The sequence below is a fragment of the Neomonachus schauinslandi genome, chromosome 15, assembly GCF_002201575.2.
Source record: "Neomonachus schauinslandi chromosome 15, ASM220157v2, whole genome shotgun sequence".
Classification (NCBI taxonomy): Eukaryota; Metazoa; Chordata; class Mammalia; order Carnivora; family Phocidae; genus Neomonachus; species Neomonachus schauinslandi.
Window position 1 is genome coordinate 34,098,486 of NC_058417.1, and position 14,260 is coordinate 34,112,745.

A 14,260-nucleotide genomic window follows, 5' to 3' on the forward strand; every position below is an offset into this window, starting at 1 on the left:
ATTTCTTTGTGTCTTCCTCAATTTCTTTCATGAGTATTTTATAGTTTTCTGAGTACAGATCCTTTGTCTCTTTGGTTAGATTTATTCCTGGGTATCTTATGGTTTTGGGTGCAATTGTAAATGGGATCGACTCCTTAATTTCTCTTTCTTCTGTCTTGTTGGTGTATAGGAATGCCACTATTTCTGTGCATTGATTTTATATCCTGCCACTTTACTGAATTCCTGTATGAGTTCTAGCAGTTTTGGGGTGGAGTCTTTGGGGTTTTCCACATAAAGTATCATATCATCTGCAAAGAGTGAGAGTTTGACTTCTTCTTTGCCGATTTGGATGCCTTTGATTTCTTTTTGTTGTCTGATTGCTGTGGCTAGGACTTCCAATACTATGTTGAACAGCAGTGGTGATAGTGGACATCCCTGCCACGTTCCTGACCTTAGGGGGAAAGCTCTCAGTTTTTCCCCATTGAGATTGATATTCGCTGTAGGTTTTTCATAGATGGCTTTTATGATATTGAGGTATGTACCCTCTATGCCTATACTCTGAAGAGTTTTGATCAAGAAAGGATGCTGTACTTTGTCAAATGTTTTTTCTGCATCTATTGAGAGGATCATATGATTCTTGTTCTTTCTTTTGTTAATGTATTGTATCACGTTGATTGATATGCAGATGTTGAACCAACCTTGCAGCCCAGGGATAAATCCCACTTGGTCGTGGTGAATAATCCTTTTCATGTACTGTTGGATCCTATTGGATAGTATTTTGGTGAGAATTTTTGCATCCATGTTCATCAGGGATATTGGTCTGTAATTCTCCTTTTGGATGGGGTCTTTGTCTGGTTTGGGGATCAAGGTAATGCTGGCCTCATAAAATGAGTTTGGAAGTTTTCCTTCCATTTCTATTTTTTGGAACAGTTTCAGAAGAATGGGTATTAATTCTTCTTGAAATGTTTGGTAGAATTCCCTTGGGAAGCCATCTGGCCCTGGGCTTTTGTTTTTTGGGAGATTTTTGATGACTGCTTCAATTTCCTTAGTGGTTATAGGTCTGTTCAGGTTTTCTATTTCTTCCTGGCTCAGTTTTGGTAGTTGATACATCTCTAGGAATGCCTCCATTTCTTCCAGGTTATCTAATTTGCTGGCATAGAGTTGCTCATAATATGTTCTTATAATTGTTTGTATTTCTTTGGTGTTGGTTGTGATCTCTCCTCTTTCAGTCATGATTTTGTTGATTTGGGTCATTTCTCTTTTCTTTTTGATAAGTCTGGCCAGGGGTTTATCAATCTTGTTAATTCTTTCAGAGAACCAGCTCCTAGTTTCGTTGATCTGTTCTACTGTTCTTTTAGTTTCTATTTCATTGATTTCTGCTCTGATCTTTATGATTTCTCTTCTCCTGCTGGGTTTAGGCTTTATTTGCTGTTCTTTCTCCAGCTCCTGTAGGTGTAGGGTTAGGTTTTGTACTTGAGACCTTTCTTGTTTCTTGAGAAAGGCTTGTATTGCTATATACTTTCCTCTTAGGACTGCCTTTGCTGCATCCCAAAGATTTTGAATAGTTGTGTTTTCATTTTCATTGGTTTCCATGTATTTTTTTAATTCTTCTTTAATTTTCTGGTTGACCCATTCATTCTTCAGTAGGATGCTCTTTAGCCTCCATGTATTTGAGTTCTTTCCGACTTTCCTCTTGTGATTGAGTTCTAGTTTCAAAGCATTGTGGTCTGAAAATAGGCACGGAATGATCCCAATCTTTTGGTACTGGTTGAGACCTGATTTATGACCTAGGATGTGATCTATTCTGGAGAATGATCCATGGGCACTAGAGAAGAATGTGTATTCCGTTGCTTTGGGATGCAATGTTCTGAATATGTCTGTGAAGTCCATTTGGTCCAGTGTGTCATTTAAAGTCTTTATTTCCTTGTTGATCTTTTGCTTAGATGATCTGTCCATTTCAGTGAGTGAGATGTTAAAGTCCCCCACTATTACTGTATTGTTGTCAATGTGTTTCTTTGCTTTTGTTATTAATTGCCTTATATAATTGGCTGCTCCCATGTTAGGGGCATAGATATTTACAGTTGTTAGATCTTCTTGTTGGATAAACCCTTTAAGTAGTATATAGTGTCCTTCCTCATCTCTTATTACAGTCTTTGGTTTAAAATCTAATTTCTCTGCTATAAGGATTGCCACACCTGCTTTCTTTTGGTGTCCATTAGCATGGTAAATGGTTTTTCAACCCCTCACTTTCAATCTGGGGGTGTCTTTGGGTCTAAAATGAGTCTCTTGCAGACAGCATATCGATGGGTCTTGTTTTTTAATCCAGTCTGATAGCCTGTGTCTTTTGATTGGGGCATTTAGCCCATTTACATTCAGGGTAACTATTGAAAGATAGGAATTTAGTGCCATTGTATTGCCTGTAAGGTGACTGTTACCGTATATTGTCTGTGTTCCTTTCTGGTCTATGTTGCTTTTAGGGTCTCTCTTTGCTTAGAGGACCCCTTTCAAGATTTCCTGTAGGGCTGGTTTTGTGTTTGCAAATTCCTTTAGTTTTTGTTTGTCCTGGAAGCTTTTTATCTCTCCTTCAATTTTCAGTGACAGCCTAGCTGGATAGAGTATTCTTGGCTGCATATTTTTCTCATTTAGTGCTCTGAATATATCCTGCCAGTCCTTTCTGGCCTGCCAGGTCTCTGTGGATAGGTCTGTTGCCAATCTAATGTTTCTACCATTGTAGGTTACATATCTCTTCTCCGGAGCTGCTTTCGGGATTTTCTCTTTGTCTCTGAGACTCGTAAGTTTTACTATTAGATGTCGGGGTGTTGACCTATTTTTATTGATTTTGAGAGGGGTTCTCTGTGCTTCCTGGATTTTCATGCCTGTTTCCTTCCCCAAATTAGGGAAGTTCTCTGCTATAATTTGCTCCATTATACCTTCTGCCCCTCTCTCTCTTTCTTCTTCTTCTTCTGGGATCCCAATTATTCTAATGTTGTTTCTTCTTATGGTATCGCTTATCTCTCGAATTCTGCCCTCGTGATCCAGTAGTTGTTTATCTCTCTTTTTCTCAGCTTCTCTATTTTCCATCATTTGGTCTTCTATATTACTGATTCTCTCTTCTGCCTCATTTATCCTAGCAGTTAGCGCCCCCATTTTTGATTGCACCTCCTGAATAGCCTTTTTGATTTCAACTTGGTTAGATTTTAGTTCTTTCACTTCTCCAGAAAGGGTTTCTCTAATAACTTCCATATTTTTTTCAAGCCCAGCTAGTATCTTTAAAGTGATGATCTGAACTCTAGATCTGACATCGTACTAATGTCCGTATTGAGTAGGTCCCTGGCAGTCAGTACTACCTCTTGTTCTTTTTGTTGAGGTGATTTTTTCCACCTTGTCATTTTGTGCAGAGGAGAACAGATTAATGAGAGAACAAAATGCTAGCAGAGTAACAATGTCCCCAGAAAATATACTCTAAACAAATCAGAAAAGACCTGAAGCAGTGGAAAAAGAAATGGAAAGAGAGAAAAAAGAAAAAGATAAAAAAAAAAAAAAACAACAACAACAACAAAACCAGAATGTGATCAAATATGATCAGGCTGGTATATAGATCAGTGCCACACACTAGATTTGGGGTGTATTTTGGTCTTTTAGAAGAAAGTGCCTCCCGGGCGCCTGGGTGGCTCAGTTGGTTAAGCGACTGCCTTCGGCTCAGGTCATGATCCTGGAGTCCTGGGATCGAGTCCCGCATCGGGCTCCCTGCTCAGCAGGGAGTCTGCTTCTCCCTCTGACTCTCCTCCCTCTCATGCTCTCTGTATCTCATTCTCTCTGTCTCAAATAAATAAATAAAATCTTTAAAAAAAAAAAAAAGTGCCTCCCAAATTTTAAAGAAAGAAAGACTTATATATGTACAAAAATAAGGGTTGATATGATGAAGGGATGGAATATGACTGTAAAGATGGAAATTATAAAAAATTTTATAAAAGGAATTGATAAGAAGTTTGAAAAAAGAAAGAAGAGGATTTAAAAAAAGAAAAAAACGGGAGAGAATGTGATCAGGCAGGGGAATAGAAAACACCATATACTAGAGATTTAGGGTATTTTTAATCTGTTAGAAGAAACTATCTCAAAATTTTAAAGAGAGAACAACTTATATATATATGCCAAAAATACGGGTAACTACTATGAAGGGATAGAATATGACTCTAAAAATGAAAAATAAAAAATTTTTTTTTTAAAAAGGGATTGATAAGATGTTGGTTGAAAAAGGGAAAAAGAAAAATTCAAAAAAAAAAAAAGACAGTTAAAAAAAATTAACTTTGAAAGATTAAAGAATCATGGGGAAAAGCCATGAATTCTATGTGCATTATTCCCCTAGCGCTGGAGTTCTGCCGTTCTCATTGATCGGTAAACTTGGTCTTGGCTGGCTGTTCTCGCTGATCTTCTGGGGCGGGGGCTTGTTGCCGTGGTTTCCAAATGTCTCTGCCGGAGGCGGAACTGTCCCACCCTTGCCCCCTCCCGGCTAAGTAATCTGCCCCGGTTTGCTCTCCCAAGCTTTTGTTCCCTGCGAGCTTTCCGTACAGCTTTGGAGGCGGAGAGTGAAAATGGCGGCCTCCCAATCTCTGCCCCGGAGGAGCCGAGAACTCGGGCCCCGCTCCTCAGTGAGTCCCCAGAGAAAAGCCGTCAGTCACTCCCGTCTCCCCGGTCTCCGGCCGCACTCCGTGCTCACCCGGCCTGTGACCGCGCGTTTCTATCTCTGGCACCCGACCCCGGGTGGAGTCTCCAAACCCAGCAGATCCCTGCGGTGCACTCCCGCGCGGCTCCTCCCGGGGGAGGAAGGTGAGTCTCCCCGGATCTGCCGCTTGTTGGGTCCCTGCTGGAGGAGCAGTGACCCGACTGTGCCGCGGATCACGGTTTATGGCAACCCCGAGCTGAGAGCCCGCGCCTGGGCTCCGCCTCTGCAGCCGGCTTCCCTGCTCCGATACCTGGGAGCTCTGCCGCACTCAGGCACCCCTGGTCTTTCTGTGACCCCGAGGGTCCTGAGACCACACTGTCTCGGAGGGTTCCACCCCCCCCCTTAGCCACCGGAGTGACGTCCCTCAGCGGAGGCGACTTCTAAAAGTTCCGATTTTGTGCTCCATGGTTCTATCACTTGCCAGAAGCGGCCGTCGGAGGCCACTCCCCCGCCGTCTATCCTCCCGAATATCGCCTCGGATTCACTTCTCCGCACGTCTTACCTTCCAGAAAGTGGTCGCTTTTCTGATGAGAGAGTTGTTGCTCTTCTTTTCTTCCATCTCCTGTTGAGTTTGTAGGTGTTCAGAATGGTTTGATCCCTATCCAGCTGAATTCCTGAGACAGACGAAATCCAGGTCTCCTACTCCTCCGCCGTCTTGCTCCGCCCCCCCCAGCACATCTTGGTTTTTAATACCAGTCCTCACTGAAAAGAATGAGAGCTCCTTGGAGAAATAGTTGAACAGTGTAGGTACAAAATGATCCTGGAATATCTTGATATGCTAGAAAGTAAGTCAATACTTAATAAATATTGATGGGAGCATGTCAGAGGGATTCAGGAGCCAGTTTGAGGGAATCCAGGTAGCTGAATATGGGATAATTTGAGCCCCAAAATAATTGACGACAGTAATGGATTATAAACCATTGGGGTAAAAAAGAGGCGAGAATTCATGCTGATGATAAAGGTAGATAGGTAAATATATAAGGAGAATGATGGAAGAATTTTGTGCTGACTGGTAAAAGAGTACTAGAATCACAAAGTCATTTTGTAGCCATCATAATGTTTGGTTTGGCAGGAGTTACTGGATGCTAACTTTAGGGATGGGGTGGAGCGAGATTTCAATGAAAAACAGTATTTGCATGTTTTAAAATATGTCTCTAAGATTGCTTATTAGTTGCAAGGAGAAATACGGTAAGTGTACAGTGGAAAACGCCTTGAAAGAATGATTAAAAGTAATATCAGCAGAGAGGGCCAGATAGGCATCTTATGCCTCTGGATGTAATGTTCTGAGAAGGTTATCTCACTTATGTAGTACTATGGGGATATATAACTTGATCCAATGAGGACACATGAGGAGCCTCAAATGAGAAACATATTAAAAAGGTGGGGAGAGAGCCTGCATTATTCAGAAGTAATCTTCCAGATTAAAGGAAACTAAGGAGACAAATATGACATGGGATCCTGGACTGAACGAAAGAATGCTATATAAAGGACATTATTGGGTCCATTGGACTATGGATGGTAAATTGGGGGAAAGTATCACATTAATGTTAAATTTCCTGAAACTGTTAACTATGCGGTAGTTATGAGAGAACAATTTTATTTTTAGAAAATGCATACTGAATTTGGGGTGGACAAAAAGATACGTATGCAACTTACTCTCAAATGGTTTAGCAAAATACCTATATATTTAGAGAGAATAAAACAAATGAGGCAAAATGTTAATAACTGGCAGATCTGAGTGGAGTACACAGGATTTCATTGTACTGTGTTCCAGCTTTCCTAGAAGTCTGAAGTTCTTTCCAAGTAGAAAGTTTAAAAAAAAACGACTACACTAACATACCATTTTTAATCCATTATATTGGCAAAAATACTCTCACTGTTGCTCGTGCAAATGCAAAATGGTAAAATTTCTGTGGAGGGAAATTTGGTAATACCTAACTAAATTACATACACATTCACTCTTCAACCCACGGAATATACTCTGAGAGTATACCTCAGGCAGTTTTAAATGTATAGGTATACACGCATGCGTAGTAAGTTTGTTCATTGAAGCAATATTTGTAATTGCAAAACATTGAAAACTGCTAACTGTCCAAAGGAGATTGAGTAAACACACACAGTGGAGTACTGTACAGCTGAAAAAAGAATGAAGATGTCTATGCACTGAAATGGAATGATTTCCAGGATATATATTTTTTTTTTTTTTAAAGATTTTTTCTTTTTTTATTTATCCATGAGAGACAGAGAGAGAGAGGCAGAGGGAGAAACAGGCTCCCAAAGGGCAGGGAGCCTGATGCGGGACTCGATCCCAGGAACCTGGGATCATGACCTGAGCCAAAGGCAGACGTTTAACCATCTGAGCCACTGAGGCGCCCTTCCAGAATATATTTCTGAATTAATAAAAGCAAAGGACAGAGAAATTTAGTGTGTGGCCTTTTCTGTAAGAAAGAAGAATAAGAAAATAAATATACCTATTTACCTTTTCAAAATAGACACACTCAAGAGGGATGAACCAGGTTACCCACCTGCAAAGGTGGATGGTGAGGCAGGGGCAGGAAACAACATTTTTCCAAATTGTAACTTTTTATATAGTTCTTTATGTTTGGAAGCAGGGCAGTTTTTTAAATAGGCCCCAGAAATGGAATTAGTAAGGATGGCAGGGAAGACTAAAAACCAAACTCAGCTTGTTTCAAATCAATAATATAACCACATTGAAGGAGAAATAAATAATCCAAGTAACTCTTAAACTCAATACTCTGACCTTCAGTTTAGGGAAATGGGACTACAAAGAAATTCTGGACTCCTAAGTTTGGTTTTTGTAACAGTATAGTGGTAATGCTTCTGCAACTATTTAAATGTATAGAAGGAATGAGCAAATGAGTATGTGTAATTTGTGTGGAAGCCATGGTTTTCACTGTGGAAGAAGAAAGCTCCAAATACAGATGTGGGAAGATAAGGAAAAGCCCTAAAGGATGGATTGGAATTGGAGTTAAAAGTGTGAACTCATGATTTCCTAAGATACATGTGTGTATACATATGACATGTCACATACATGTATGGAATGCCACATCTTTATTTCTGATAGTCCCCACTAAAAGAAACTAGGGCTCTTAGGAAGAAATGGTTGATTCTAGGGTTGGGACAGGAAAATGAGTATAAGATAAGCCTGGAGTATCTTGGTATGCCAGAAAGTAAGGAATTGCTCAAACAGTAATAAGAGGCTTGTCACAATGACACGAGTCAGCTTGATGGGGAGTTCCCAGATAACTAACTCCCCAGATGGGGAGTTGGAGTTCCCAGATAACTAAGGATTCTAATGAATTTATAAGCCACTGAAAAGTAGGAATCCATGGGTGGATACCCATAATACGAGAAAAAAGAGGGATCTTCCCTACAGAAGAATGCCAAATGAGAATATGGAAGAAACTCGGGGGCTGGAAAATCCTAGTTTCAGATTGAGCAAGATCCTCATTGGATGCCAAATCTAGAGTGAAATTTTGATGAACAGAATATTTGCATGGTCTTTAAGTATCTCTCCGTAGATTGCTTATTAAAAGAGGGAAGATAGTAAGACTACAACGGAGAACCAGACCACACCTAGACCAGGGCTTCAAACTTCTCATCACCGTTAAGAGGCAGGTGGAAATCACATAATCTGAATTTGCTACTCTGAGAGACAGCATCAGTAGTATTTCAACTGGAGATACACAGCATGAGAGAAAACCTCACATAAACCCAAAAGGAGGAAATATATGCGGAAGAATGCCAAATTATTTGTGTGGATGCACAGCTGTCAAGGAGAGGGAGCATAACTCCCCACTTCCTAAGTGTGGACTTCACAAAGTCACTTCAGAAAAGTACAGTATGGAGAGGGGCTAGGAGTGATTTTATAACAGAGAAAAACCTGAAAAATACTGCTTCAGGTAGAGGTGATCAAGGTCAATCCCAACAGTGGTAAGTTATGTTAGTACTGTGTTTCCTTGTATGATTTGATACAAAGGGTACTTCGCAGTACCGCTGACCTTTTTTCCAAAAACAGCCCCAGTCGGGTCCTGAGGGAATTATGACACAAATCCCAGTAGAGGATCATTCAACAAAATACCTGACCCAGGTACTCCTCAAAGGTGTCAAGGTCATCAAAAACCAGGAAAACCTGGGAAATTGTCACAGCCAAGAGGAGCTTTAGGGGACACGACAACTAAATGTAATGTGGGACTTTGGAATGGAAGTATTTCCATTTACATTAAGTAAAAATGAAGGAAATGCAAAACCATTTCCTAAAGTTTTATATAAATGGAGTCATATAGCATGGGCTCTTGTCTGGTTTTTTAAACTCAGTGTAATTATTTTGAGACTTATCCATGTTGTGTGTATCAACTCATTCCTTTTTATTGCTGAGCCTCAATATGGAATCACTGTGGATATGGCATAATTTGTTTATTCATTCACCTGTTAATATTTGGGTTGTTTCCATTTTTGAGCTAGTACGACCATTCATGTATGTGTGTGTACACACACACACATCTTTGTGTGGATGTGTCTTTTCATTTTAGGTAAATAGGAATGGAATGGGTGATACGTGGTGTATATTTAACATTTTAACAAACTGTCTTTTTTACAAAATGCTTTTACCTTCCCATCTGCAGTGTTTGAGAGTTCCATTTGCTACATAGACTGTAGAGAGTTTGTGTTTTTGTTTTTTGTTTTTTTAATTTGGGGCAACCTAATAGATGTATGAGTGTCTCATGGTTTTAATTTGCATTTTCCTAATGACCAGTGCTGTTGAGCATCTTTTCATGTCCTTATTTGCCATCCATAGATCTCTGAATTGTTTGTTAAGATATTGTGCCTGTTTTTTAATTGGACTGTTCCAGTTATTGAGTTTTGGTATGTCCTAGATACCGATCCTTTATCAGATACGTGATTTGCAAATATTGTTCTCCAGTCTGTGTCTAGTCTTATTCTCTTAATAGGACCTTCCAAGGACCAGTTTTTAATTTTGATAAAGTCCAACTTAGTATTTTTCATTTATGGATCATATTTCTGATGTCCTACATCCAAAAATTTTATGCCTACCTAAGGTCATGAAGATTTTCTATTTTTTTTTTTTAGAAGTTTTATAGTTTGAGTTCTTACGTTTAGGTCTGTGATCCATTTTGAGTTAATTTTTGTAGATGAGGTGAAGTATAGATCAGAATTGGGTTTTCTTTTGTTTTTGTTTTTTTAATTTGGTAATCTATTTGATCCAGCACCTTTTGTTGAAAAGACTATCTTTTTTTCCACTGAATTAACCTTTTTTCTTTTTTTTCTTTTTTCTTTATAATTTTTTTATTCGGATGTAGTTGACACATTGTTACATTGGTTTCAGGTGTACAACATTGAGATTATGTTGCCTCTTCTGTTTTTAAATTTCAAGATCTTGTTCCCTGATGGTATCCTATTCTTATGTCTCTGAAGAGTTAATTTCATTTTTTTCTTAAAAGATTTTTTTTTTAAATTTATTTATGAGAGAGAGAGCACATGAGCAGGGGAGAGGGGCAGAGGGCAAAGCCGACTACCCATGGAGCAGGGAGCCCGATGGAGGGTCAATCCCAGGACCCCAGGATCATGACCTGAGCCAAAGGCAGACATTCAACCAACTGAGCCACCCAGGTGCCCCATTAATTTCATTTTTGAAGGTTTTTTTGTTTGTTTTTTCTCCCTACATTGCTTCTGTTTCCTTACAAATTTTTTTTCCTGAAGATTTGTTTTGGTCTTTCACGTTCTCAGAGGCCTTTTTTTTTGTTTTAAGATTTTATTTATTCATTTGAGAGATAGAGTGAGTGAGAGAGAGAGCCCAACCAACTGAGCCACCCAGGCGCCCCTCAGAGGCCTATTTTAAATGATTGGTGATTCTTACCTGTCACTAAGCCACTGATTGGACTGAATGAGCCTGAGGTTGGACTTTTTGATGAGTGAGATTCACTGTGTGATTGGTCCCTTTTTAAATCTTCTCCCTAGTGTTTTGCACTGGTACTGTGATCTGTCTAAATGTGGTTTTCTGGGGCGCCTGGGTGGCTCAGTCGTTAAGCGTCTGCCTTCGGCTCAGGTCATGATCCCGGGGTCCTGGGATCAAGCCCCATGTCGGGCTCCCTGCTTGGTGGGAAGCCTGCTTCTCCCTCTCCCACTCCCCCTGCTTGTGTTCCCTCTCTCGCTGTGTCTCTCTCTGTCAGAAAATAAATAAAATCTTAAAAAAAAAAAAAAAAATGTGGTTTTCTTTTTCTTGTGTTTAATATATGTGGTAGTTTTGTCTGAATTTGTTTTCAATGTTTTTGTAGAATTCTTAGCCAGTCTCTCATTCAGCATTTCCATATTCTCTCTTTTGAGAATTCATATTAGACATTTATTAGATCTTTACATGTTATGTTCTTTTAACCTTTTTTCTATGTTTCTGTTTTTCTTTGCTGTGTTTTGGGTATTTTCTTAATGTTTAAGATTCTTCCATTGCCCCATTTCTTTTTTAGCCATGTGTGATCTGCAATTCAGCCCATCCATTGAGGTGTTTAAGATTTTATTTATTTATTTGACAAAGATAGAGGATACAAGTAGGCAGAGCAGCAGGCAGAGTGAGAGGGAGAAGCAGGCTCCAAAAGGAGCCTGACATGGGGCTTGATCCCAGGACCCTGGGATTGAGCCCCACATCGGGCTCCCTGCTCAGGCAGGAGTCTGTTTCTCCCTCTCCCTCTGCCTGCTGCTCCCCCTGCTTGTGCTCTCTCTCTCTCTCTCTCTCTGTCAAATAAAAATAAATAAAATCTTAAAAAAAAAAAAGCACTTCGGTGGCCCAGTCGGTTGGGCATCTGCCTTCGGCTCAGGTCATGATCCCAGGGTCTTGGGATCGAGCCCCATATTGGGCTCCCTGCTCCACAGAGAGCCTGCTTCTCCCTCTGCCTGCCCTCCCCCTGCTTGTGCTCTCTCTTTGTCTGTCAAATAAATAAATAAAAATTTTTTTTTTTTTTTTTTTAGATTTTATTTATTTGACAGACAGCGAGAGAGGGAACAGAAGCAGGGGGCATGGGAGAGGGAGAAGCAGGCTTCCCGCTGAGCAGGGAGCCCGATGCGGAGCTCGATCCCAGGACCCTGGGATCATGACCTGAGCTGAAGGCAGACACTTAAACAACTGAGCCACCCAGGCACCCCTAAATAAATAAAATCTTAAAAAAAAAAAAAAATCCCAGAGTAGCCTCTCCACCCAGAGCATGGGCAGGAAAGGCTCACTTGTAGGTCCTCTTTTGCATGTAGCCAGATTTTTTTTTCCTACCTACCCTTTCATTGAAGTTGCAGCCCCCTTAGGGATTTTGGTCTGATGCAGGGGTTTCCAATTAAGTTCCCCCGCAGTAAATGCTAAGTTTAACATAGAATAAGTTGATTACAGCTCATAGGTATAGTTCATTAGTATTCTGTCATAATCTACGAAAAAAATACTGACGGAACACCATTTCCCAAGTAGAATATAGCTTCCCAGCTAGTGTGTCTTGGATTTGTCAAGATAATTCATCCCTGCAATACTTGGGATAGTCAGAGGCCTCAGACTGAGTGCATTCAGGGGCTTATAACCCTTGCGTTGTATAGATGATCATTTTCTGTGTGTGCTGGAACTATGGAAAAGGTTAGCATTTCTCTAGATCATTAGTCCTTGAAGATGCTTTGGAAAATACTGCATACTATATATCCCTCTTAAATTATCATAATGTTCATAAGTATATTGAAGGTTTAAAGAGGCCTTGAAATGGAAAAATTTCCAAATGTATTTGACTATAATACTTTTATTTTTTTTAATGTTAAAAAGCCTGTAATGTTGAAACCAGGATGTTCGTTATCATTGATCCCCTGAAATTGCAGGGTTATATTCGCTGATAAGTAGAGTCCAAATAAGATATTCTGCACTGACATTTAAGGGTCAATAAATATGCATTAGCTGCTAACTGAGCTGGCTGTAAAGTGAACAAGCTTATATGAAAACTATGGGTATAAAAGATCATCTCTGCATGGACGTGGGCTGTATGAATCTACTAGAACTTAAAATTCTAGCCAGTGTTTATTAAGTGTGCATTCCAGACACTGTGATAAATATTTCATAATGTCTTTCCATTGCCAGCTAACACACGCTCAGTGAAGAAAGACTAAATGCTTTCCCTCCAAGACTGAGAATAAGCAAGGATGTCTTTTCTCGCCAACCCCTTTGTCAATATTGTTCTGGAAGTTCTATCAGTGCAAAAGGCAAGAAGCAGAAATAAAAGGCATGTAGATTGGAAAGGAATAACTATATACTAGGAGATGCATTATTGTCAATATAGAATATATTCTTTACCTTGGCCTTCAAGGGTCCTCATGATGTGGCCTCTCTATCCTCCTCCGACCCCATCTCGTACACCTCTCACACTGGGCACCAGCCACACTGGCCTTTCAGTTTGCCAAGTATATTCCAGGCTGAAAGCCTTTGTCTTGTTCTTTGCTTTGCCTAGAACATCCCAGGACCAGATATTCAATTGGCTGCCCTCTCTGGCGTCGGGGTCTTATCTCACCAAAGCCTTTCCTCACCCTTGAATCTTAGCTGACTACTCCTGCCTCAGTTTGACCCTGCCTTCCCATGGCCTTGCTTGGATTCCTCCTGCCAATAGGCTGGTAACCTTTGTGAGAAGCATGAATTTTGTCTGCTCTGTACCCTGCTTTATCTTTAGCCTCTGCTACTGTGAGACACACAAATGCTTGATAAATAGTTGAATGTTGAATGAATAAGAGAAGAAGCTCATAACTTGTTTCACAGCCAAGTTCATAGCTAATGAATGGCAACGCTGAGACTCAAACCTAGGGCTGTCCAAATTCTGTGCTGTTAGCACCACCCTTCACTCAAACAAGGACTATCCCATTCTTTATCACCTTACCAGTTCAAAATGTTGCTAGACTTTCTTTTGGCATTGCCTTCAGAATCTTTTTCTTTTGAAATCTGGTGGTAGCAGATTTTGATTCTTTGAATTTAAATACCTGCAAGTTATTCAGAACTAGATCTGTTAAATAAGATGGGTAATCAAGCTAGGGAAAACTATTGAGGGAAACGGAATAATTACAAAGTAAGCACACACCGTATGGTTTTCTCTTTAAAATTGGATCTAAAAGAAGAATACTAGAAGAAGTTGGAGGTTGTAGCAACCACATTGTAGCAGGCACAGAGCCTCCTAAGGGGCCTTCTTAAAAGAGTATTCATTTGGGTATAAAATATTTCCATTGTGTGGATTAAAAGAACCTGATTTTGTCCCTTTTATAGTTACACCTGATACATGTGAAAATCAGTTTCCCATTTTAGTACAATGTTCCATACCTGCATACCTGAAAATAATAGCTAGTCTCTCAAACTAAGAGATGCATTTGCTTGGTTTTATTTTGTCAGGCTTTAGATAACAGATTTCAGCTTTGTTATTGGTCATGGTAGGAAGTTAGACTAGCCAGGAAAGAAATTGTGCATAAAGTGTAAAATGATACCAAAAAATACTAACTGAAGCAAAAGAATAAGGATAGGTGCCA

The 14,260-nt window shown here is 39.9% G+C and overlaps 1 protein-coding gene across 4 annotated transcripts in view; it reads left to right on the forward strand.

Annotated features, from left to right (window-relative positions):
- The window catches only part of MBTD1 (mbt domain containing 1), a 71,712-nt gene that overhangs the window by 16,453 nt on the left and 40,999 nt on the right, over nt 1-14,260 (forward strand). The gene's annotated exons all lie outside the window — the stretch shown is intronic.